A 24,952-nucleotide genomic window follows, 5' to 3' on the forward strand; every position below is an offset into this window, starting at 1 on the left:
CCCCATCGTCATAACAGCAGTGGGGCAATTCCCCCAGAACTCTCGTCAACAACTCAAAAGTGATCGCTTCACGCTGCAACTCTCCCCTCCCCCTTCCAACCTCATGCGACCCCAACCTTTCAACATTCGACTCAACAAATCCGCCCTGGCCGGATCAAAACCCAAGTAAACAATGCTGTAAAACGAGATGCCAGCCAGTTTGCCAGCTATCGTAGTCTGCGACAATCCTCTGTCCATGCAATCCAAAACAAAACGCACCACTCCCCGTTCACAGTCACTCTGGGGCATCCCCCACGCAGCCCTGTTCCAACCCAAAAAGGCACCAAACTCAGACCATGTCAACCTGTACGCTCGCCTCGTGGATTCAGCCATAGATTTCTTGACTAACCTCACCACTCTCACTCCCCCCTGGCCCAGATACCCTCCGGCACCTTGGTCTTGCAAGCCTCTGCTCCTGGCGCCAGCCTCCTGAAGCGCTGCCACTGCGAACAAGATAACGCATCCGCAATTTCATTACTCGCCCCAGGCACATGTTGCGCGCGGAAAAGCACATTAAAACGCAAGCAGAGCAGCATGAAACTTCGCAGCAGGTGCAGCACTCGCAGATCCTTTGCCTTCTGATTGTTCACCAGTTCCACCACTGTCATATTGTCCACATGGAACAAAAACGACCGGTTCCGGAACTCCGGCCCCCACACCACCAACGCCACCAGCAGGGGAAAGAACTTGAGAAACGCAATGCTCCTACCCTGTCGCAGCCAATGAGCCGGCCACTGCTCTGCACACCAACGCCCGTCCCAAAAAACTCCGAAACCTGCTGCCCCTGCCACATCAGAGTAGAGCTGCACCTGCCAAACAATCTTGTCATGCGCAAAATCCAGAGACACACCATTGAATTCTTCCAGGAAGACCAACCATACACGCAAGTCCGACCGAACTCCCATTGTGACCCTGGCCCTGTGGTGAGGGAGCACCGCCGCCGACATGGCCATGCCAAGGCGCCTACAGAACGTTCTCCCTGCCCTCACCACAGGGCACGCAAAAGTCAGCAAAACGAGCAGGCGCTGCACCAACCTCAAATCAATCTTGCGAACGCCGATCACCTGCGTCAAAACATCCTGTATCGGGGGCATGGCTTGCAGTCGACAAAAATGGCCGCTTGCTGAGAGAGCTCCGGAGTTGAAGTGGCCCTCCTGAACAATCCGACTACCTATCCTGATGTCTAACGGGAGGCTGGAGCACCCGTGAATGCCCGTGATCGAGCGGCATTGAAGACCGCAATTCCGGTGAAAATCCGCAGCAGTGAACCGGAGCAAATCGAGGCCGGGGAAAGGGGGCCTACCTCCGTGAAAGAAGCCGGGGCCTTGAGTGATCTGCAGGCCCAGAGACTCCCTGGGACGAGATGTGGCAGAGGCATCAACGGACCTCAGATGGAGGGTCAGAATCAGCAGACAGGCATGTCTGTTCCCCGCGTCCCTTCGAAACAACAAGACACAGAGGTGGGAGCACGCAAAAGAACCCGCAGCGCGGGACGAGGGACACAGGCGGGGCAGCGATCCGCAGGCCCGGACTGGACACAGGAGGACTGAAATAGGAGACCCGTACCAGCGTAAAGGCGCCCGATGCTGAGACTCGCAGTGGATCAGCCCAAAAAGCATACTGTGATTCCCGGCGACTGTCGACAGAAGGCCTAGGCCGGAGACTGGAACCGGGGCCTCAAGTGCCTGCACAAGCCAGATTAGCTCGCGGCGAGTCACAGTGGGGGCTCTACAATAAAGCCAGTGGGGCCAGGCGCAATAAATAATCAAGACCGGACCGGGGGGGGTGAAACAAACCACGCTCTTCACATACAGAATTACGAAGGATACCAAAGAGGCTCAAGGGGTACGCTCGTACAACAACTCCTGAAGGCACGGGCATTCATCCACTCATACCAATAACTCAGGATTATAGCGCAAGAAAACGAGAAGGGGGCAACACATTGCAGAGACTTCAGGATCCACCGGCCAACATTGTAGATAGTGACATAGCCCCCTGCAACTGAACCGGTGTGCCAAAATGTCAGGCAGAGGTCCTAGAAACCTCAGGACGCAGGCCAAGTTGGACAAATATGCCTATAATAAAGACTTTCCCCCATTGCCGGAGGGGAGGACCTCATCAAGCGGAGCACAGGGTGAAGGAGCGCCCAAAAAAGTTACACTGGAGGACATAATGGCGGCGCTGGCAGCAGTGCAAACTACTGTGGGCTCCATTTCCACAGATGTATCATCACTCCGTGCGGACTTCCAGAAAATCACCACCAGAGTGGCGGAGTTGGAGCTTAGTACAAAATCACTAGTGGGCGACACAGCGGCGTTAAAAAAAACGGTCTCACGACTCGAGACTGAAAACAAAATGTTGGCCGAGAAGCTGGACGACCAAGAAGGGTGCTCTTGCGGAAATAATGTGCGAATTTTAGGTATTCCGGAGAGTGAAGGCACCCAGGCTATGGATTTATTCGTTGAAGAACTGATAAAAACTAGACTACAGCCCAAGGGGCTTTCCACGTTCTTCTCAGTAGAACGGGCACACAGGCTGCCAGGCGGAAAAGCTAAGCCAGGGGCGCCCCTAGACCGGTGCTTGCGCGCCTTTTCAATTTAAGGGACAGGGATGTCATTCTCCAGACAGCACGAATTTCCCCGCAAATCTGACTACAGAACTCTTCGATCTCATTCTTTCCTGACTATACGGCAGCGGTATAAAAATGGCGTTGCAACCTTCTGGAGGTCAAAAAAGTCTTGCGATCGCGTGAAATACCCTCCTCAATGCTGTTCCCAGCTAGGCTAAGAGTGGCTGCAGAAAGGAAGACATGGTTCTTTGAGACTCCTGAGGAGGCGTATGACTGGCTTGAAGGTTGGAGAAAGAAAGATGGATCCCGTCGTGGTGGAAGAGACCGCAGTCGCCACACAGATGAAACGGGGATGGGTAGCCCCGAACTCTTCACTCCAAACGAGGAAGACTCACAGAACCCGGAACAAGTAGGCTCTGGACTGAAATGAATCAGGCTGAAAAGACAAAGACTTAAACTTAATTGACTGCGGATGCAGAAAGAAGTTTGTTATATGCCGGCTCTGGTCATGGGGCAGAAACGGGCCCACCCGGAAGGGAGGAGTCACACTCACTTCGGACTTCGTAACCCCTACATGCAAGTACACTGTTGGGGTTTGGGATAGAGCACTCTGCTGAGTTGGGGTGGCGGGCAGTTCTGAGCCCGTTGGGCAGGGAGGCAGGGAGGAGGGAGGTGTTGAGGGGTGGGGAGTTCGAAGTTCCAAGTTTTACGTTAGGGTTTCGCACAGAGAAGACTACAAGGCATGGGGTTTGCAGCATGGTGCCTTCTCACTGGGCACAACAAGGTTACGCTACTCATTTCCCACTCCACTTCGACGGAATGATGGGCACACCCTGTTTTAACACACAAAAAATGAGTCCAGTGGCCCCACTCACAGTGGTCACATGAAATGTCCACAGGTTAGGTGATAAGATTAAACGAGGGTTAGTTCTTCGAGCACTAAAACGCCAAGCCCCTACCCTGGTGCTCCTATAAGAGACTCACCTCACGGGAGCAGTATGTAAATCAATGGATCGATGGGGGTTCAAAATGGTGGTGCATGCAGAATTCTCTGGGGGGTCTAGGGGAACAGGTATTTTAATGAAAACAACTCTCCATTTATCATCAAACAAACTAAACATGACGACCAGGGTAGGTTTGCAGCAATACATGGTCAATGGGAGGGCAGACTAATAAACGTAGTGTCAGTGTATATCCCACCGGCTCTACAAATGGTGGCACTTCCGGCTCTCAGCGATTTCCTATTGTCGCTGCCAAGTGGAGACTTACTTGTGGGTGGGGATTTCAACGCTACGATAGACATTAATGTGGACAGACCCCCAGTACGGGCGACAACCAATGGAGTCTCCTGCTTACGAAGCTTTGTGGAGGCGCTGGGACTAACAGACGTCTGGAGACATAAACATCCATTAGAGAGGCAGTACACTATTCACTCTGCTGTCCATAATAGTCTATCCAGATTAGACTATTTCTTGGCCCAGGAATCCATCCTTTCCAATGTATAAAACATCACTATAGACCCGAGAGGAATTTTGGATCATTCCCCAGTGACTCTGAAGCTTTCCTCCTCACAGACCACTCACAAGCGACCGTACCCAATATATCCAGGCTACTTGCAAATACCACTAATACGTAAGGAACTCCGCAACACTACAAAACACTTCTTCACCGAAAACGAAACCTCAGTAAGCTCTCCAACTATATTGTGGGAAGCCTACAAAACTGTTCTCAGAGGACAGGCCATTTAGACACAGAGAGCTCGCGACCCTTGAACAGGAGCTCCAGGCAGCCGACATTGCCCACTCGACTGACCCCACACCAGACTCGGCTCGAGATCTTTTGTTAAAGCAACGACAACACAAGGAACACCTCAGACTAGAAACAGTGACAGCTTATACAGCGACAAAGCATAGAATCTATTATGTCGGCTACAAAGCTGGGAGGTTGTTAGCATGGCTAGACAGGAGAGAACGGGGTAACCGCACTATTGCACAAATTCAAACAGCAGAAGGGCCTTACACCTCAGACTCTGGGGAGATTGTGAAGGAACTAGCCACTCATTTCAGTAAGGTGTACGCATCCTCATCAACAGCCACGGAAGTAGTAGACGCAAGATTTCTGCGGGAAGTAGAGATGCCCAGACTCGACTCCAAGGCCTCTGAGGAGCTAGAAGCAGACCTCACTGCAGAGGAAATCGGAGAAGCAATCAAGTCCCTTCAATCCGGCAAAGCACTGGGCCCAAACGGCATCCCAGTGGAGCTTTATAAACTCCTAGCACCCACACTCAGCCCACACCTACTGGCTATGTTCAATGACAGCTTGGAACAAGGCACGCTGCCTCTAGACCAATGGATGGCCACCATTGAGGCTATCCCAAAACCAGGGAAGCCCCCAGCTGAATGCTTATCATATCGCCCTATTTCATTGATCAATGCTGAGCCTAAAATACTGGCCAAAATAATTGCAAATAGACTACAAACCCACATTCTCAAATTAATTCACCAGTACCAATCGGGCTTTATGCCAAACAGAAACACGGCACTTAATCTCACGCGTTTACATCGTGTGCTGGCTAGGGAACACAGTCTGACAGAGACAGCAGCGGTCCTCTCCTTAGACGCCAAGATGGCCTTCGATATGGTGGAGTGGCCCTACCTTTTTACGGTTCTTCCACATCTAGGGTTTGGCCCTAAATTTTGCGCATGGATCTGGTTCCTTTTCACAGACCCAGTGGCTTGCGTGGAAGTGAACGGGTGACTATCACACATCATCACATTAACGAGAGGGACACGACAGGGATGCCCATTGTCGCCGCTCCTTTTTGCCCTGGTGTTAGAGCCGTTGGCAGCGCAGATCCGTAGTATTCCTCTTATCCGTGGTATTACTTGGGAGGAGGGATGGGAAGACCGTATATCACTATATGCGGATGATATTCTAGTTTAAATCACAGACCCCGAAAACACTATGCCGATCTTATTTGGAATTTGCGAAGCATTTGGGCGAATCTCAGGATACACTATAAACTGGGATAAATCTGTGTTGTTCCCGTTAAGAGGCCTGACACTGCGGCTCCCTCCTGGCTGTCCATTGGCGATCTCCCAAGAAACGTTTAAATATCTGGGCATACACATTGGACCCAGTAATCTTCTTTGCCAAGAATTTGGTTCCCCCGCCGGAACGACTGCGTAGAGATGTAACACACTGGGAGTCACTGCCGCTGACATTGTTAGGTAAAGCGGCATTATTTAAAATGATGGCCCTGCCCAGATTACTGTACGCACTGGAAAACACGCCATACCGGGTTCCCATAAAATACTTCAGACAAATAACAGCACAAGTATCCACACTCCTGTGGGGCAACAAACCGGCCCGAATTGCACAAGTTAAACTATGCCGCAGTTGGTACGATGGCGGCATAGCGCTCCCTAACTTACGCCTTTATCACTGAGCTGCCCACCTCAAAGTAATAAATCAATGGATACACGCCCCACAGACATACCCAGCATATATGGCAGATCGGGCGCAACTAGGCTCTGACAACATGTTAGCGGCCCTATATAACAGGCGGCGTGCATTGACACTAGCGGGCCCAACCAAACATACTGCTATGCTGGAGTATACAGCTCAGGCGCATCTAGGATGGAAGGGGGTTATAACCAAGCTCACACCTCTGTGGGATACGAAACAGCTAGGGAATCTCAGAAACAGCAAAGGATTCGGTTGCTGGGATAACATAGGTATCTCCACAGTTGGGGACTTATGGGACAAAGGGGCGATTATCCCATTCGACCAGCTTAGACTACGATATGAACTTGCACCGACGGAGACATATCGTTATATACAAATAAGAAACGCACTCCTAACAGCTCTTCCACAGACCGAGAATTTGCCGGAGGAATCTCCATTAGAAGATAGAATCCTCAGGGACTTTATGCCTAAACGAGCCACGTCCCTCACATGTCGCAAACTAATAAACAATATGTCAGACCCCACAGCGACACTTAAAGAGAAATGGACAACGGACATCGAGGCTATGGATGAGATAGAATGGCAGATTGCGCTCGCCTCTCCTAAAGAGGTGGGAATATCAGCCAAGCTCCGACTGATACAATTTAAAATTTTACATAGAGCATACCTCACCAGATCCACACTTCACAGAATAGGTAGGGCGGAGCATCCATATTGCCTACGAGGATGTGGACATGAGGGAACCTTTTTTCACACAATTTGGGAATGCCCTAGGTTAGCGGAATATTGGCACCAAATCCTGCGCACAATATCTCAAACACTAAATGTCTCCCTGCTGCCTGAGCCGCGAAGGTGCCTCCTCAACATCTGGGAACCAAATGACTTGTCTCGCTATGGGCAGACCTGGGTGACGCTGGGCATCATGGTGGCCAAAAGAAATGTGGCCCAAAAATGGGGGGCGGCGGAGCCTCCTTCCCTGGATGCCTGGTGCAGAGACATGGATACGACCATGATTACACAAAGAGCTGTATATAAAAACAGAAAATGCCCTCGCAAATGGCAAGAGTATGGACTAGGGAGGGGCTTAGCGCGCATCCAAGATGGTCGCGTGAGCAAAGGGCTCCCGGGACCCTCGCCGCCTCCCGCATATATCCTGCTACGAATCCTGATATAGACGACGGGTTATTACGGACATGACCGTGCTGATATAAAAGCTCTTTTCAGGAATCGATTTGGATGCCGTGAACCGGACTTACTCTACTCCAATAGTTGAAGGCCTACACTGAGGAGCAGCCCGGGACTCGAGTCCCCGAGATACCCTGGAGGCAATTGAACAACAACGGCTAGTAGAAGTCGACTGATGCCCCTGTCGTACTTTCGTTTTCGTTTTCTGGTTCTTGTTTACTGAAGCCGGCTGCCTTCTGACTTTGTTGGCCCATGGTCTAATTGGATTGTATGATTGCACGATGCGCCTCGTCTTCTGACTTTTCTCAGTTTGATTCACGAGGAGCCATTTACACCAGGTCCCAAAGGCCCCTTCGGGGCGCGTCGCTCAACATGGCGAACAAGCCTGAAAGTGAGAGACAGACGACCAAGACCACGCACCGAGGGGGTGCCACTCAATCCAATATCATGGATCGCTATACTCACCCTAAAGGATCCCCCAGTGGTATTGGTAAAACCTCGGACGAGCTTGGAGATGGCTCCCCAGTGACGGAGGAGTTGACTTTACGAGACGTAATGGGCGCCATTGCGAGCATGAAAACATCCATGGGCCAGCAATACGAGACATTGGCCTTAAAGCTTGACACAGTGGCCATTGATGTCAACTTGATCAGGACTGATCTGGCGAAGACCAATGAACGGGTCAAGTCTCTGGATATCAAGACCGCCAGTCTTACCACCGACATGTCCGACCTCCAAACCGAGTTTCGTAATCTAAGAACTTCGAATGATTTGTTTGCCCGCCGGCTGGATGACTTCGAAAGTCGATCGAGGCGCAACAATGTACGTATCATCGGGGTTCCAGGGAAGTCCACTGAATTGACGACGGATCTCCTTGTGGAGGACCTGATACTAAATCATCTCGCCCCTAAGGGCCTCAGTAACTTTTTTGCGGTGGAGCGTAATCACAGAGTTCCAGGCGGGAAACACAAACCAGGCGCCCCGCCACGGCCCATAATAGCCAGAATTTTCAATTTTAGGGATAGAGACGCCATCCTGCAAGCATTGAGGGCCAATGGCCCCACGAAATTCGAGAATGTGACTGTCAGCTTCTACCCAGACTTCACCCAATCTGTACAGAAGCAGAAGATGGGATTTATGGGGGTGAAACGGAGATTGAAAGGCATGGGCTTGAAATACGCTATGCTCTTCCCTGCCCGACTACGCATTGAATACAATGAACGAGCGCTCTTTTTTGATCGGCCTGAGGTCGTTAGTGACTGGCTGGATACTCTACCGATGCATCGAGACCACACGGAGCAATCTGGAGGCGCAGATGGTGGCCCATTGGAACAAGAGGAGTGAGTGATGACCGGCGAGTGCAGTCCATGGACTTTGCAGCAGTGGTTTGTTGACTTTTTGTGTTTGTAAATATAATGGTATATACCCAGAGGCGGCACGGAAGACTGGACTCTTCCTCCTCCCGGGGTGTTTTTCTCTCTTTTTGTAGACTAGTTTCAGGTTAGGGTGACAGGCACACTGCAAGTTGGGGTGGTTTTTTGGGCTATCGCAGGGGTGCAGGGTGGGGGGATGTGTTCCGGGGTTTTCTTGGGGGTGGTGGGGGGAACTTAGCTTTGTTTTGTGTTGTTTTAGAGGCAACGTATCTTTGCATATTTTGACTTTTGTGTCCTTTTCGCTGTTAGGGGAATCCGCCTTCATTCCTGGGATGGGGGTAGGGGGTTGAGGGTACTAAGTTGGAATGTCAATGGCTTGGGAGACAGGATAAAACGGGGATAGTGCTACAGTTTTTGAAACGTCTTTCCCCTGATATAGTGTTGTTACAGGAAACGCACTTGATTGGGAACACATGCCATGCAATGAATAGGCGAGGTTATCGTCTAGTCGCACACTCGGGGTTCACCATTGGGTCGAGGGGGGCTGGTGTCCTTGTTAGGAACTCCCTCCCCTTGGAAGTGGATGATACTATGCTAGATGATAGCGGACGGTATGCCGCTATTATTGGCAGATGGGAGGGGAAGACGATTTCCATACTCTCCGTGTATGTTCCGCCAGGTTTACAAACTACGACATTTGCTGACTTAGGGAAGGTGGTGTTGGGGTTCCCCGAAGGGATTTTGGTTGTGGGTGGAGATTTCAACTCTGTTGTCTGTGGTAGAGAGGATCGCAGCCCCCCTAGGGATCTTGCGAGGTCGCAATCTTGGCTGGATAACTTCCTAGATACACTGGGTCTGGTTGATTGTTGGAGGCTGATGCACCCTGGACAGGCACAATGCACTTTTCATTCGGGTGCACACGGGAGCCTCGCTAGGCTTGATTATGTCCTTATGCCGGTGGCGCAGACCGTCTCGGTGAGAGAGGTTAGACACCTGGCCAGGGGTATTTCGGACCACTCCCCATTATGGCTTTCTATTGATGTTCAGGTGGGAGCCGGGGGTCGAGTGGCCCCGATTAATCCCTGGCATCTCCGTAATCCTAAAACCCGGGCGGGCGTGGTCAGGTCCATTGATCATTATTTTGCTGAAAATGTGGGGTCGGTGTCCTCCTCCATTTCGCTATGGGAAGCCTTCAAAACGGTAATCCAGGGTCAAACTCTGTCGTTGATTGCCTGTGCTAAGAAAAGTAAGAATGAGGAGGTTGTACGACTGGAGGCTGAAATCACTACCTTGGAGGGAGAGTTGGAATCTGGGGTCGCGCAGGATAAGCTGCATGCTTTAAACCTTAAACAGTTTGACTATAGAACCCTGGTGACTGACGCTGCCAAGGCCATGAGTCGTGAGCAACAGGGGCGACTGTATGATGTGGGAGATAAAGCGGGGAAGTTGATTGCCTGGTTGGACAAGAAGGAAAGACTGAACCGCGTTGTGCCTGTTATTGAGAGAGCGGATGGAATGCGTATGGTTGATCCTGTGGAGATAGTGGAGGGTTTCGCACATCATTTCCAAACGGTGTATGCGCCAGTCTCAGACAGACCGGAGGAGGACTCGCATTTATTGCTTAGAGATATCGCATTGCCTTGCTTGTCTGATTCTGACAGAGAGCTTATGAAGGCGGAATTTTCCAATGATGAAATAGCGCTCGCTATTCGCTCCATCCGCTCGGGAAAAGCTACAGGCCCGGTCGGCATCCCCATTGAATTGTATAAGCTGTGTCCGGACAAAATGGCGCCGTATCTTTGTGAGATGTTTCTGGAGTCGCGAGATGTCGGGTCCCTTCCCCGAGACCAGAGACTTGTGTCCATTGTTGTAATTCATAAAGACGGGAAACCCCGGGACCTATGTGCATCTTACAGACCGATATCACTTTTGAATGCCGAACCTAAGATCTTGGCTAAACTGCTAGCAAACCGGCTAATTAAGGTGATTGGTGACCTGATACACCCGGACCAGTCCGGATTCATTCCTCATCGCAATACCGCGCTGAACCTGTGTCGCCTTCATGGCGTCCTCGCTAGGGCAGAGTCGTTACGTGAGCCAGCCATCTTGGTCTCCTTGGATGCCACGATGGCCTTCGACACTGTGGAATGGCCATACTTGTGGGCGGCTCTCGTGAAGTTCGGTTTGGCCCGGGGTTCATCGGTTGGGTCAAACTCCTTTATGAGGATCCGCTGGCCCAGGTGGTTGTTAACGGCAGGGTCTCGGAATCCTTTATTCTCGGGAGGGGCACGCGACAGGGATGCCCTTTATTACAACTGCTCTTTGCGCTTGCCTTACAACCCCTAGCTGCTTGGCTGCGGTGGGAACCGTCGCTTAAAGGCATTAGATGGGCCCCCGACTTTGAAGACCGCATATCACTAATATGCGGACGATATCCTCTTGTACCTCACTTCCCCTCGGAAGTCACTGGGGGTACTGTTTGATGTACTTAGCTCATTCGGTAAGAACTCCGGCCTTGGGATTTACTGGGCTAAATCTAGTGTATATTCGCTCACGGGGTGGTACCACCCTTGCCGCGTATCTGCCCGATACAGATATCGCAAACCGGCTTTAAACATTTGGGGATTTACATATCGCTGGACCCTGCGGTTCGATATGAACGCAACCTGCTTCCTCCGCTGCTCCGACTTAAATCCGACGTAGCGGCTTGGTGCGGCCTGCCGTTATCCCCGGTTGGGAGGGCAGCTTTATTCAAAATTATGTCCCTGCCCCGATTTTTATATGCCCTCCAAAATATGCTTGATCTCGTACCTGCCAGCTATTTTCACGAGATAGAGAGTCTACAGAGGCAGCTGATATGGGGCGGACGCCCTCGCATTGCCCTGGCGAAATTGACACTGCCCTGGTACGATGGGGGCATCGCGTTGCCCGACATCAAACGTTATTATTGGGCATCCCAATTGAGTGCAATCAACCATGCCATGTACGGCCCAATGCCAAACCCTGCATTTGAAATGGATAAATGGCTGCTCCCGGGAGGGAACTACAACAGGGCGCTATACTCCAAATTGACTGGCAGGAACTTAACGGGACCCACCGGGGTTGCGGTGCGGGTATGGTGTAGCGCGAACGCAGCTATGGGGTGGTCGGACAGATTGACTCGAGCGACTCCGCTCTACGTCACTGAAAAATTGGGTAGTTTGTGGACAACTAAGGGCTTCGAGAAGTGGGACCTCATCGGCATCAGTAAGGTCGGGGATCTTTGGGTCAAAGATCAGATCAAGACCTTTGAGGAACTGCAAGCGGAATACGTGCTGAGCGACAGGGAGTATTCCCATTACATGCAGATCCAACACGCACTTGGTTCGGTTTTCCCGGCCGGAACCTTGATCCCGGAATCTTCTCCTCTTGAAGATAGGGTGCTTGACGGACACGTCCCGGATAGCACTATTTCCCTAATATATAAAAAACTTATTAATGATCGGACAGATCTACTCCTGCAGCTTCGGGAGGCTTGGACCGGTGATGGACTGGAGCTGGATGATGAGGATTGGCAGGCTGCGATATCTTCTCCTAAAGAGGTCGCGATTCTGACCCGTCTTCGGCTGGTGCAATTGAAGATTCTACACCCTATCTATATAACAGGTCCGTATGGGTTATTCTGTGGACGGGTTGTGTAAGCGTGGGTGTGGTAGGATGGGTATCTTCCTCCATATGATATGGGAGTGCCTTGATGTGGTGTTATTTTGGAATCATGTGCATGCTGTCATGGAGGAAGTTACAGGAGTCTCGTTGTTGCCTGAAGCCCGACGCTGTTTACTGAATAATAATAATAATAATAATACAGCATTTTCTAAAGCGCAAACAGCTACCTCACACGGAGGTGTCCTGGCGCTAGAAGAGCAGGCATGGCCACAAGGACCAGAATTGAGCGCCTAGCGCGGTTGGGTGAAGAGCCAGGTCTTCAGCATCTGCTTAAAGCAGGACTCGGAGGTGGCCTGCTGAAGCGCTGGGGGCAGGGTATTCCATAGTGCCGCCACATTGGCCGAGAAGGTTCGTCCTCCCAACCGAACCCTTTTTGCTCGTGAAATTGCAAGCTGAACGCGGCAGTTGGAGCGGAGGGAGCGTGCCTGGATGTATCTCGGCAACCGAGCTCTCAGGTCATTTGGGCAGGTGCCATACAGAGATCTAAAGGCCAACGTGAGTGCCTTAAATTTGATCCTGCTGGCTCCTGGTAACCAGTGAATTGAAAGAAGGTGCGGAGAGACCGAATGCTTAAAAGGAATACGCATTAACAGTCTCGCAGCCGCATTCTGGACCAGTTGCAACCACTGAGTTAGGTACTTTGGTAAGCCCAGATAGAGGCCGTTTGCGTAATCCAGCCTTGATGTCACTGTGGCATGGATTACTGTTTTTCGGCAGCCCTCTGGTAGGAGTCGCAGAATCTTCCATAGATTCCTCAACGTACACAGACAGCACCTAACTACTTGCTGGATGTGCGAGGCAAAGGACAAGTTTTCGTCCCACCGCACCCCCAGATTTTTTGCCGTTTGGCTAGGCGAAGGGGCCGGTCCCATCGCCGCCGGCCACCAAAGCTCCGAGGGTGGAGGGGAACCTTTGCCAAAGAAGATCACTTCCGTCTTGTTTGCATTAAGTTTTAATTTGTTTGTGTTCATCCAGCACGCAACGTCTTGGAGACAGCCCTTGAAGCTCGAAAAGGCCGCCTCCGACACCTCCGAATACGGAAACACCAGTTGGGTGTCATCGGCATATTAAATTGCCTTGACCCCCCAATTGGCAATCAGCGTAAAAAGTGGAGCTAGGTAGATATTAAATAATAGTGGGCTAAGTGCCGACCCCTGAGGGACGCCACAGCTGAGGACCTTAGGTGTTGAAGAGACGGCCCCCAGCGCCACCTTCTGGGTTCTCTGAGTCAGCTACGACTGTATCCACCCCAGCGCCTGGTCCTGGAGGCCTACCTCAGCCAGTCGCCTCAACAGCCTTGCGTGGTCGACCGTATCAAAAGCAGCCGACAGATCCAGGAGCACCAGCATGGCTGGGTCTCCCGAATCCATTGACCACCTCACTGACTCTGCCACCTCAAACAGTGCTGTCTCAGTACTAAAGTCGGGTCTAAAGCCTGATTGCGTCTCATGCAATATCCTATTTACCTCAATGAATTTACTTAACTGCCGCTGGATTACTTTCTCAAACATTTTGCCCGGCGCTGCCAGCAGAGAAATTGGACGAAGGTTACTAAGGTCCGTGGGATCCCCATTTGGTTTTCTCTTTAACAGGAGGAGGATGGCATGTTTCCATATCTTCGGGAACACCCCTGAGGAGATGGACATATTCCATATGTGCTGTATTGTGGGAGCCACAAAGTCAGCCATGGTGCTCCAGAGCTTAGGTGGACAGGGGTCGTCAGGTGACCCTGACTTACAACGACTTAGTTCCTGCATGACCGAGTTCAGAGCTATCGGCTGGAATTGTGCCAGAGTTTCACCAGCCACCTCTTTGACAGTTAGATCCGTCTTCACCGTTCTCCTCTCCGGGCCGAAGGACTCATAAACTCGCTTAATTTTGCAGTCAAAGAAATCTGAAATGCTATCGCACAGTGTGGCCGACGGGGGGACCTCCCTCTCAATACACCTTGGTTTGAAAAAGGACTGTACCACCTTAAAGATTTCCTTACTCAAGTGTTCTGCCTGCTGAATTGATGCCGCAAAGAACTGTTTTTTTGCCTTTCTAACAGCCTTCTGCAGTTTTTTGAAGGCTTCCTTATACTGAATGTGTGGGAGCCAAACGATTATACTGTGGCACAGACGCAATGGACTACCCTTGGGAATATGGTGGCTAAGAGGGACATAGCGCACCTACGGTCTCAGCTTGGAAAGAAAACATGGACTGGTGCATGTTTAGGGAAAAAACTGTGTATGTTGCACGTGGCAGACCCAAGAAGTGGGGGAGAATATGGAATCAGTGGAACCTATATCGTGGGGAGATCTGTACTCCTCCTTTTGTAGATCTCCCGGAAATGTTGCAGTCCCCATAGCCTGCCATTCCTTGTACCATGTAGATTCTCGTTGATGCTGTGATCGCCTGCTCCCGGTCCCCCTTCCCCCCTCCCATGGCTTCATCTACTTACATTCGCATATATTTCTCTTCATATGGCTCTCCCCCTCTTGGGAAGGACACTCACCGTATAGTCTTTTTTACCTCGCTTTTTTTCGGTTTGTTTTTTATTGTTTATTTATATATGTTTAAAATGCAAAACCTTAATTCATCCTGCGCAATATCATATGCTTTAAAAAACAGTATGCTGAATCGCTGCCGGACCCCCGGGTTGTCGGCTGAAGAGCTGTGTATCAGTGTTTTATTATGCTACTGTCTTGTTTTAGCGACGGCCGGCCCCTGTGGTTGTAGGCCAGCAAATGTAATACTGCAACTGTAAATAAAGGTTTTCAAAAAAAAAAAAGAGTATGGACTAACTGGAATACATACAGAGGGGATATCTGTGACCCTGTTACCGAATCGGACAATGATAGCTCAGATAGTGACTCTGAAGGGGAATGAGAGATCTGGAGGGAGGGGAGGGTATGTACTAATAATAATGTTTATAGAAAAAGGAGTTAAGAGAAGAATGTTTTTACCATACGAATGCTATTGGATGATTGCAACCTTGAAATTCACCCATGCCAAATGTCTGTTTGTAATGTGTACTGAAACAAATAAAAATTGTTTAAAAAAAACATCCTGTATCTCCGCCACCTTCTGCACCGGCATCCACGCCTGCCACGCCACCGAATCCAACTCAATGCCCAAAAAGGTCAAACAACAACTAGGCCCGCCGTCTTCTCTGGTGCCAATGGAACCCCAAACTCCTGCGCCAACAACTGGAACTGTCCCAGAGCCTCACCACACTCTCCCGTCAGCCCTTTCCTGACGAACAAGAAATCATCCAGCCGGTGCCCACTCCTCTCCACAAAAGCCCACTGCAAAAAGGAACTGAAGGTTTCAAACAGCGCACAAGAAATCGCACAACCCATCGGCAGCACCATATCCACAAAGATGGCCCCCTCGAATTGCATGCCCAGCAAAAAAAAATCCGCCGGGTGAATGGGGAGGAGGCGAAAGACCGACTTGATATTGCATTTGGCCAACCCTGCCCCCCTCCGGCAAGCCCTCACCAAGCCAACAGCATCATCCACCGACGCATACAACACCTTGGAATCCTCCTCTGCGATGAAGTCATTCACCGAACTCCCTTCAGGCCACGACAAATGGTGAATCAGTCGAACTCCCCTCACTCCTTTTTGGGAACCACCCCCAATGGAGAAACAATAAGGTCTGACATTGGCCACGTGTCAAGCGAGCCAGCGATCCTACCCTCCGAGACCTCCTTTCGCAACTTGCTCGCCACCACCTCAGGTAATTCCTTCGCCGAACGCAGGTTCTCTGCCCAACGCCTCTCCCTAGGACCCTGATAGTCACTCCGAAATCTTCCACAAACCCCCAGTAAATCTTCAAAGCTGCCTCTCTATCAGGGTACCTAGAGAGCCATGGACCCATGGCCTCCACCTTAACCAAAGTAGGGGCCCTTCGGCCCATATTGGCCCCTACCCTTGGTAATCTTCCGCTGTTCTGAAGGTGTGGCAAGACTAAGGCACTGTGTGACCGGGTGACGCCCCCCACACTTGGAGCACTCGTGTTTAAACTTACATGGGTGTCGCGTGCAGAAACCTTTGTTATATAGTTCCAGCAGGCCCCAGTGTTTCCAGGTTTGTACTGCTGACCAGCAGCCCCCGTCCACGTTCCCTGACTTCCTGACCCCCCGGACACTTCCTGACCCCCCGCCCCAGACTGGCCGGGACGAGGCTGAAAAGACCGGTACGCAATAGGGAGACCACTCGCCGTATGAGTAGATGCCGCCGCCTGCGTAGAAGACATCCACTGCACCCACAGCTCCTGATCAATGTCACCCCATGGCTTGTCCGGGTTCACACTAATCCTGGCCCTAAACTCCTCATCATAGCACAACCAGGCAAAGCCCCCAAAATGCAATTGGGCCTTTTGTGTCACATCCATATATTTAAACAATGCTATCCCCCTGTCCGCATGCTTCTCGCAATAGATACTCGCGTATATCAAGAAAGCCGACGTCCAATTCTCCATTGTCACCGGCACCCTCGGCCATCTGGTCAACTCCCACTCCTCCTCCTTAGACGCCTCCTTCGCCTGAATTTCTCTATGTAAAAGTTTGAAAACATCCACATACTCATGTTTCCAAATCCTGGCCTTTGTCTTGTCCGACAAATGCGACCCGAGTGGCATCGCCAAACCCATGTATGGCAACTTCTTCTTCAACTTATCTGATCCACCCTCCTTCCGACCCTGATCTTCCGCCACGTCTGTCTGCGCGCTGGCTGTCACAACCTGCTTCTTACCATCCTTTGGATCGGGCCCCGTGTCCCCAAAGGCCCCCATATCCCGCACAGAGCCGTCCCCCACACCCACCAACCGGCAGGCCTTCTTGCGCCCCCCTCTAGGACCTTCGTCCCAAGCATCCCACCATGCGCCCTCACCTGCCAAATCGTTGGAGCTCCGCGCTCCGTCCTCCAGGCATCCGCCGGGTTCAGACTCCCTTTGGCCATCCGGCCAGCTCCGTCCTGTGCCGCCTGGAAAACACCAATCCTGCTCGTTGACGCTCCCCCTTTTTCCCAACATTCATCGTCACGCTCTTCACCTTCCTCCAACTGGTCTTCCTCATCCTCATAGTCCAGCCGTTCCTCATCCACTTCCACTGCTGCCACTCTCCGCACCTCACTCACCACTTGTTTCGCACCTTTCCCTCGTACTCCAGGTATAAACTCGCACTCCAGCATTGCAGTTGCACACTCCCTCGATGGAGGGCAGGCTGCCGCGGACCCCCCTGCTGCTTCGTCCCGGCGTTTGGAGGCCGATTTGCACACCGCCAGCCCACCCTTGCCTCTGCCAGCACTCACCACTGGCTTGTTCCCGCCCCCACGAGCCGTCTGCGCTCGGGGAGGCCCCAGTGCCACCAGGTCTCTGCGCCGCCATATCAGTCCCTGACCCCTCTACCCAGACCCACTCACCCCGCGACCCGGAGGTCCCCCCGCCACGGCCTCTACCCGTGCCTGCCCCACGCCCAGGTTCCGGGGCCCCTTTGCCCCATTGCACCCCACCCGCCCGCGCCTCCTTGGCAGTGCACAAACGCTGCCATGCCTGCTCAGATTCCTCAATTATGCGATGTTGGTCGCGAATCCTCTCCTCCTCAGTCATGTGCGCCCACCTGGCGTACCACGTGTCCTGCCCGGAGGGTTCCTTACAAGCCTTTGTCTCCTGCTGTGGGGCCGAGTGCCCCCCTTTCGGGTGAGCCCCCCCTGCCCGCTGGTATAGTGCCTTGGCCAGGCCCTTTCCCTTGAGGACAGGCACCCTCACTACCCCCTTCCTGCCACTGGACAAGTCAACCGGCTGCTCCCCTGACGGGCCACCCCCTTCCTCCGGCTCAGACTCCCCTTCCAACAGCGCAAGCATGAACTCCTCACCCACAGACACTTCCAAACCAACATCGCCCTCCCGGCCGCTGGCCTCACTGTCCTCCCTCATGGCCTCATCAATGCCCCTTGATCCAGCCCCTCCCCTTCCAAATCCGAGGGGGCTGGGCTGCCAACATGCATGACTGGCGGCGCGAGGCCCGAGTCTGCGGTGCCGCCCCCCGCCGTAAACTCCAATCCTCCCCCAACCCCCACTGACACATCCACCAATCGTGCAGGGAGGCTCTTACGCCGTCCTCCGCGCAGAGGTGCCTCCGGCTGCTTCTTGCCTCTACCCGTCCCTCCCGCGCCTGATCGGGCGGTGGCGGCTCGTCCATGCAAGCCACCACCGCTGTCGCCACACCCGCTGACGCAGGCCTCGGCGTCCGGGTCATGCCGACCCACGCCTGATCCAAAACTCCTGGCCACAAGAGGTCCGCCCTACCATCACTCCCCAACACCCGCAGAGCCTCGCGCACCGCCTCCGCATCCGGTGTCGCCATGGCCTCCCTTATCCTGAGGTCCTGTGCACTGTGAGACCCTTTAAACCTGCTGTGCCTGCGAGATGCGTACAATTCGGCACCCCGCGCATGCCCGCGAGATGCGTGAGATTTGGCACCCCGCGCACGCCCGCGAGATGCGTGAGATTTGGCACCTAGGTCCCGGCCGCGAGATGCGTGGGATCCGGCAGCCTCGCGCCTCACGCGTAACGCGTATAGTTAGCCAAGGGGAGAGCGCGCCCGCCGGCAAAACACTTAACCCTAAACTCAATAGTAACAAAAAGCTAGCACACTTCCTAAAGGACCACACTGGGGCACCAGCGGCGTCCTGACCCACACCACTGCTGACCCTACAGCTAACTCTGACACAAGGCCCTGCAAGATACGAGCACCCACCACTAACCACAAACTAGCTGTTCCCTGCGGCACCGGGGACAGGAAGAGGAAGGACTTCCTCCCCTGTCCCCTTATGTACCCTCTCTAACTCCCCACCTCTAAGCCCACCTCCCAGCCTATCCTAGCCTACCTGTCCCGTTATCGCGCGAACACCTCAGGGGAAGACTGGTCTGTCGACCTCACTTCCCCTGGGGGCCGCAGCAGAGACTTGGCTGGCACTGCACATCTCACAGAAAAGCACGTGGAAGCTTGAAGATGCAGTAAGGAAGATGTCAGAAATTTATTTTTTTAGTTAAAAAAATGGTTTGAAGTTCTCTGGTTACGTGTTGTTTTTTTAAGATACGTTGTGCTCTTATTGTATTCAGGTTAGATGCAAGGGACATGAATATCGTTGCACACTATCGAATAATCATGAAGGAGAACGGACACTTGTAACTACTTTACTGTAGGTTAGATTGAATCACCCTCATAAACGCTGTGTCAAATGTCCGGTATATATCTTTTTTCCATCCACACTCGCGTTTCGGCATTATCATTGGGTGCACACTGCCTACTTGCGCAATTCCTTCCTGTAAAAGTGGTTACTTTCTCAACCTGTGCCAGCCTGCCTCCCTTTGCATACAAACCCCAAAATGCTGTATTACCTTCAGCACATTTCATTCATTATCGTCAAAGTGAAAATGATCGGCTCCTGCACAAAATTGTTTCTTGGAGCATTTTTATTGCTTCTGTTAATGACAAACTTTCAGGGCAGTTGTAATTCATGTTGCAGACACCCAGGCAATACCACGTTTTTCAGCTGGGTGTCTGCAAAATGAGATACACTGGCCCTGTGCTTTCGAGCAGTTTTAGTTTTTCGTTAGTCAAATAGGTGTAATTATTGATGTATATATGTTTTGCTTGTCTAATTGCTTGATTTTGATTGCGAAAAAATGTCACTCATATTTGTTGAATGTCCCTCATAATTACAATGAAATTATGAAAATGTCACACATAAGCAATCTGAAACCTTGGCAGCTATGGTATCCTGGTGCTTTTGAGCTGAGGACGGGACATTTAAACCCGGCAGAAAGCTTCCTCCGCCGCAAGAGCTCTGTTTGTGGAATGGGGGGGGGGGGGGGGGGGGGGGGGGGGGGCTTCATATGCAAGAAACCGAAAGGTGAGCAGTTTACCTTGCAAATGAGCAATGGTATTAGCAGGCATAAAACGTATAAGTGCAATAAAACTCACTTTCTTTCAAGACTGGGTTAACCTTAAACTTCAGTATTATCAGGTTCAGGGGGGGTGAGGTAACTGTTTGATGGTGTGCTTAGAAGCAAGTCGACTTTTTGTCTGGAGAAATTTAAATGTGGTGGAGATTTTTACAGTCTTTGTTTATGAGCCTATAATTTTACATGTCAATGTGCTTAGGTCTGGCCGAGAGACGCCTCATGTTATCCCAAACGTAATGAAAAAATAAATACAGGGCTTTCGGTTCTACCAATTCATCCATTGGTCTGTTCATACTGTCAGTCAGATTTACTTCCGCCCACCATGGTATGGGCTCAGTGCGTCAGTCAACTTGACCCATTTGCTGATGTGCACTGGGAGTGACAGCACTTTACCAGCGTGTATGCGCTCAGCCGCTTGAAAAGGATGGCACTTCAGTATCAGGGGAGGTATGTCAAGGCTGCTGAGACACTGCTTCAGTTTCATGTTTTTTATACATTTGGCAATTTATTTTTGGATATTGCAAATGTTTATAAAAAAGACATTAAAAAAAATGTTCACACTTTTCAAGGCCTGGTCTATTTACTTTGCCAATCTTGGTTTCATCAGGTTCTCAGAAGCTACTCTGGGCCGTTCAAGGACCTGTGGAGACTTATTGATCTGTTTCCTCATGTTTTGATGGTTTTAAGCTTTGCTCATGCTATGTATCTGCATTGCAACATCTCATCACACCTTATTGTTGGTTATTCTGAAATGCGAATAGAGTGTGACAGAATGACAAATGAGGGGGTGTATTCGAATCCTGGGATCAGAGCTGTCCTGCAATTCATTGTAGTGGGGCGTGTGTGACACTCAAGGAGGGTTTGGTTGTGATCTGGCCAGATGTTTCCCCTGCACACCAGGGTTGCTTTGGTTTAGCGCATGGTGATGTGCGCAGGTTAGTGAAAAAACTAAAAACGCATGCCTCTGGCACTTGGATGGTTAGCAAAGCAGTCCGTGTCCTGTCATTTGTACGTCCCAACATACCTAACAACAAAGAGGCAGCCTCATGCACTGACCACAGAGCTGATGACGCACCACACAAAGTCTTCCTACACAGACTGTGCTGCTCGGGGCCAGCTTTAGCACTGGTGGCATCCGGTCAATAAAATGATCTTCTACAGCTGGAAACTGTATGGCACCAACTTATTATGCATTTTAGCTAGAAATGTTTTATGTAGACATCTGCAATTTATATAGCGGATGGCAGATTATGGGGAAAGGGCAGCAAATCCATATTTTTGTGGAGTAATTCTAGGCCGCAGAGTCTAATAATTCCAGTGGCACCTCTGGCATAAGGTTCCTCTCTGTCATAGTGAGACGTCACATGACATTACAGTCCCAAAATACTAATTGAAGGGGGGGGGTTGCATTAAGGTCTGCCTTTTTAATGGCGAATGGGACACTATTAAGTTGAAACTCCCTTGGACAGTGAGTGTACTGAAAACAAAAACTACCTCCCCTTGCCTCTTGTTGGTCAGCTCGCTTCAGCTGAGCGTCTTAATTTGCCATCAGAAAAAAATGCTGTAAACTCATCCTAGAAGGGGATGTGAGGCATCAACAGAGGACACTACCACCGCAACCTATAAAGCAGGACGCTCTGAAATAACCGCTGTTTAAAATAATGAAATATAACAAAATAAAGTCGGTCCAAAGAATCTCGTTAGGGCGAAGAAGAAGTGACAACAGTCTTCATTACAGTGACTGCCCGATACCATGAAAAATTGGACATCCACATGAACCCTAAGGACACCAGTGGCGTAACACAAAATGATGGGGTACCCCTCCAGATTGTGATAAGGGGCCCCAAGTCCCCAATATCTCATAAGTATTCATATGCTTTAGTCTGAATGGGGGGCCCGAAAAGGTTCGGGGCTACCCTGCGCCACAGAGGATTGTGTTTTTCCCCTGAAGGAGACATCTGATTTGCAGAGATGTGCAGCTTCTGAACTAAAGCTTAGAACAGGTGCGGTCAATGCAGCTCCAGATTGCTGCCATATTTTCAAAGTAACTAATATGTAAATGAGTCCTATTTAGATTTGCGGCACGTAAATGTATACTATACACATATTCTGAAACTGTATCATGGATCAAGCCATTGCTGACTTAGATCATCTTGCAGTGAACATTTAGGGCATTCAAAAATGTTAATGACCTGAAAACATTCTACAGCACCTCATTGTTCCCGCTCTACATTAATATAACTCTGGTGTCAAACAAATTGAGTAGAGGACATTTTTTTTAAACATCACACTACTACACTGGAAGCTAATTCATAATGTAGCCCTTATATGTGTGGCTCAACGGTTAGCGGCGGCAGACCCGGAGGCAGAGGTCGGCCCGGGACCAGGGTTCAATTCCCGACGCGGCCGGGTACAGGACCAATGTCAGCAGGCTCGATAAATCTCACCTCGGTGCCACTCTAACCATGGGGTCCCACGCTGCAACTCTGGGCAATAGCTTGCTTAATCTCCACTCCGGCCCCATCACCGCCGGGGATGCCTGGTTGCACCTTGGGGATGCCCAGCAAAGGGACCATCTCACAGGGAAAGCCAGGACGGGTTCTCCAGTGGTACAGTGCTGGGACGCCCCGGGGTAACCACGAGCTCTATAAATCCAACATTCATTCATTCATATAGTGTATTCAACGGTGTAGCCTTGGACCGTGTCATGTATGTGCATGATCCAGGTAACTATCAGCAGCGATAGATACTAAGTGTCTCTCTGACCTGTTTCAAGTGCTCGCCATCCGTTTCCCCCAGCACTACCGCCCCCCCCCCCCCAACACCCCACCCCAACCCCACCCCGGCGGCAATTTGAGGGATAGCCGCGGGCGCCACAAGCTCTAGCTATGCCTCTTGGCACATACTTGCTTACTAGAGTTAAGATTAATTGCCATTGATGGCCACCGAGTCCTCTCCATCACTGCTGGCAGACTCCACCCACCCATCATGCTAGTCATGCTGCATGCAGCCTCCCCCCGTCTCAGTCAACCTTGCAGAAGTTAATTCTGCGTGCGACGGGACTATTCGTGGTGGTGGTGGCGTGGCGTGTGTGCGTGTGTGTGCTGCACGCTGCAGGCAGCAGTTGCACACTTCAAACGGGCCGCACCCCCACCACTGGCGGCCCGTTCCGGCCGCCTTTATAATTCATTTGAGGACATTACTGTGAAGTAGAGTCCCCAAATAAATTATAAAGGCGGCCGCAACAGGCCAGTGCCTCGCGGCCACCGCCCCCAAAATGGTGCCGCCTGGGGCGGACCGCCACCACCGCACCCCCTAGCTACGCCACTGCCTTTCCTCTGTGGTCAGCCGAGGACCTCTGGAAAGTTAATTGCACTCGTAAGAAGATGGAAAACTTTCGGTGCAATGTACATGATCGGCTTGCAAGGTGCGGCTACCTACTGGACTTCAAAATCTACAAAAAGATGGTATGTGTCTTGAATATCAACTCCAGGATATTGTTACAAAAAGATGGTATGTATCTTGAAAATCGACTCCAGAATAATGTTTGAAAAGAATTTTGAGATCAAAATATCCAGAATTCAAAAATATTGAGATTTAAAATAGTTAGGGTACGTACATCCTTTTACATTTTTTACAATAATATCAATGTTTAAATATTGTTTATTACAATCTCGTAGTACTTAATCTTATTTTAATGTTTTAGATTGTGTTTTATTTTTGCTGTAAATTAATATAGAAATATATGTTAAATTATTGCTTTTCATATTATATTCTTTGTATGTTGTCCTTTTCGGGTTGTGAGGTTTATAATGGGACTGGGTGGGTACTCGGTCAGAGATTCTTTATTCGGCCACTAACAGGCATAAAAACACACAGATACAACATTTAAAAATACAATAGCTTAAAAAAGTTACCATAAATACATAAAAATCCGATTGGCTCAAATGAATTTAACTAGGGCTACGTATTCAGACAAATAGAGATAAAACTCATCATTAAAAATAGATACAAAATGCCACTCTAGATATAAAGTTCAACAAATAAAGTGCAAAAGCGACAGATCATTAGCGCTGTAAACAAACTACTTGATCACGCTTTATCATGCACACAAATGTGTGCGTATATTTCCCAGAGAACATTAGAAGAGTTCATCCTAACTACTCCATAAGCATCTTCTTCCTAAGTCTTAACGCCCCTGTAAAATAACTTGCGACCCCAAAACAGACAAGATTTACAAATGCGTTCCTCCCATAAGGGAGGAAAGCATTTGTAAATATAATAATGCAGGTCTTACTTGGGCAAACTGGCCGGGTGTAAGCAGCAGGAGAATACCTATTTTAACAGAAGGTCATACAATTCACAGAAGAAGGTAAAATATAAAGTGTCCTGATCAGAGAAATTGTCACATGGGTATGGCTTTAGAGCAACGGGCTTTGTGTAGCCTTTAGGCAAGGCTAGTAACCAGTGTATAACAAAGCAATGATGCATGTTAATGACCAGTGACCAATAATGCTGCACCTATGGCCGCAAGCTCAGTGTGATATAGTTTCTCCCTGTGGGCTTAGCCAATTCCTTACCCTCCCTTATCCCCTGCTGCCTGGCCAAAAACAGATGTTTGACATTCCTGATATCTGCTGGGCCTAAACGCCTG

Source organism: Lissotriton vulgaris, chromosome 4_1, assembly GCF_964263255.1.
Source record: "Lissotriton vulgaris chromosome 4_1, aLisVul1.2, whole genome shotgun sequence".
Lineage (NCBI taxonomy): Eukaryota > Metazoa > Chordata > Amphibia > Caudata > Salamandridae > Lissotriton > Lissotriton vulgaris.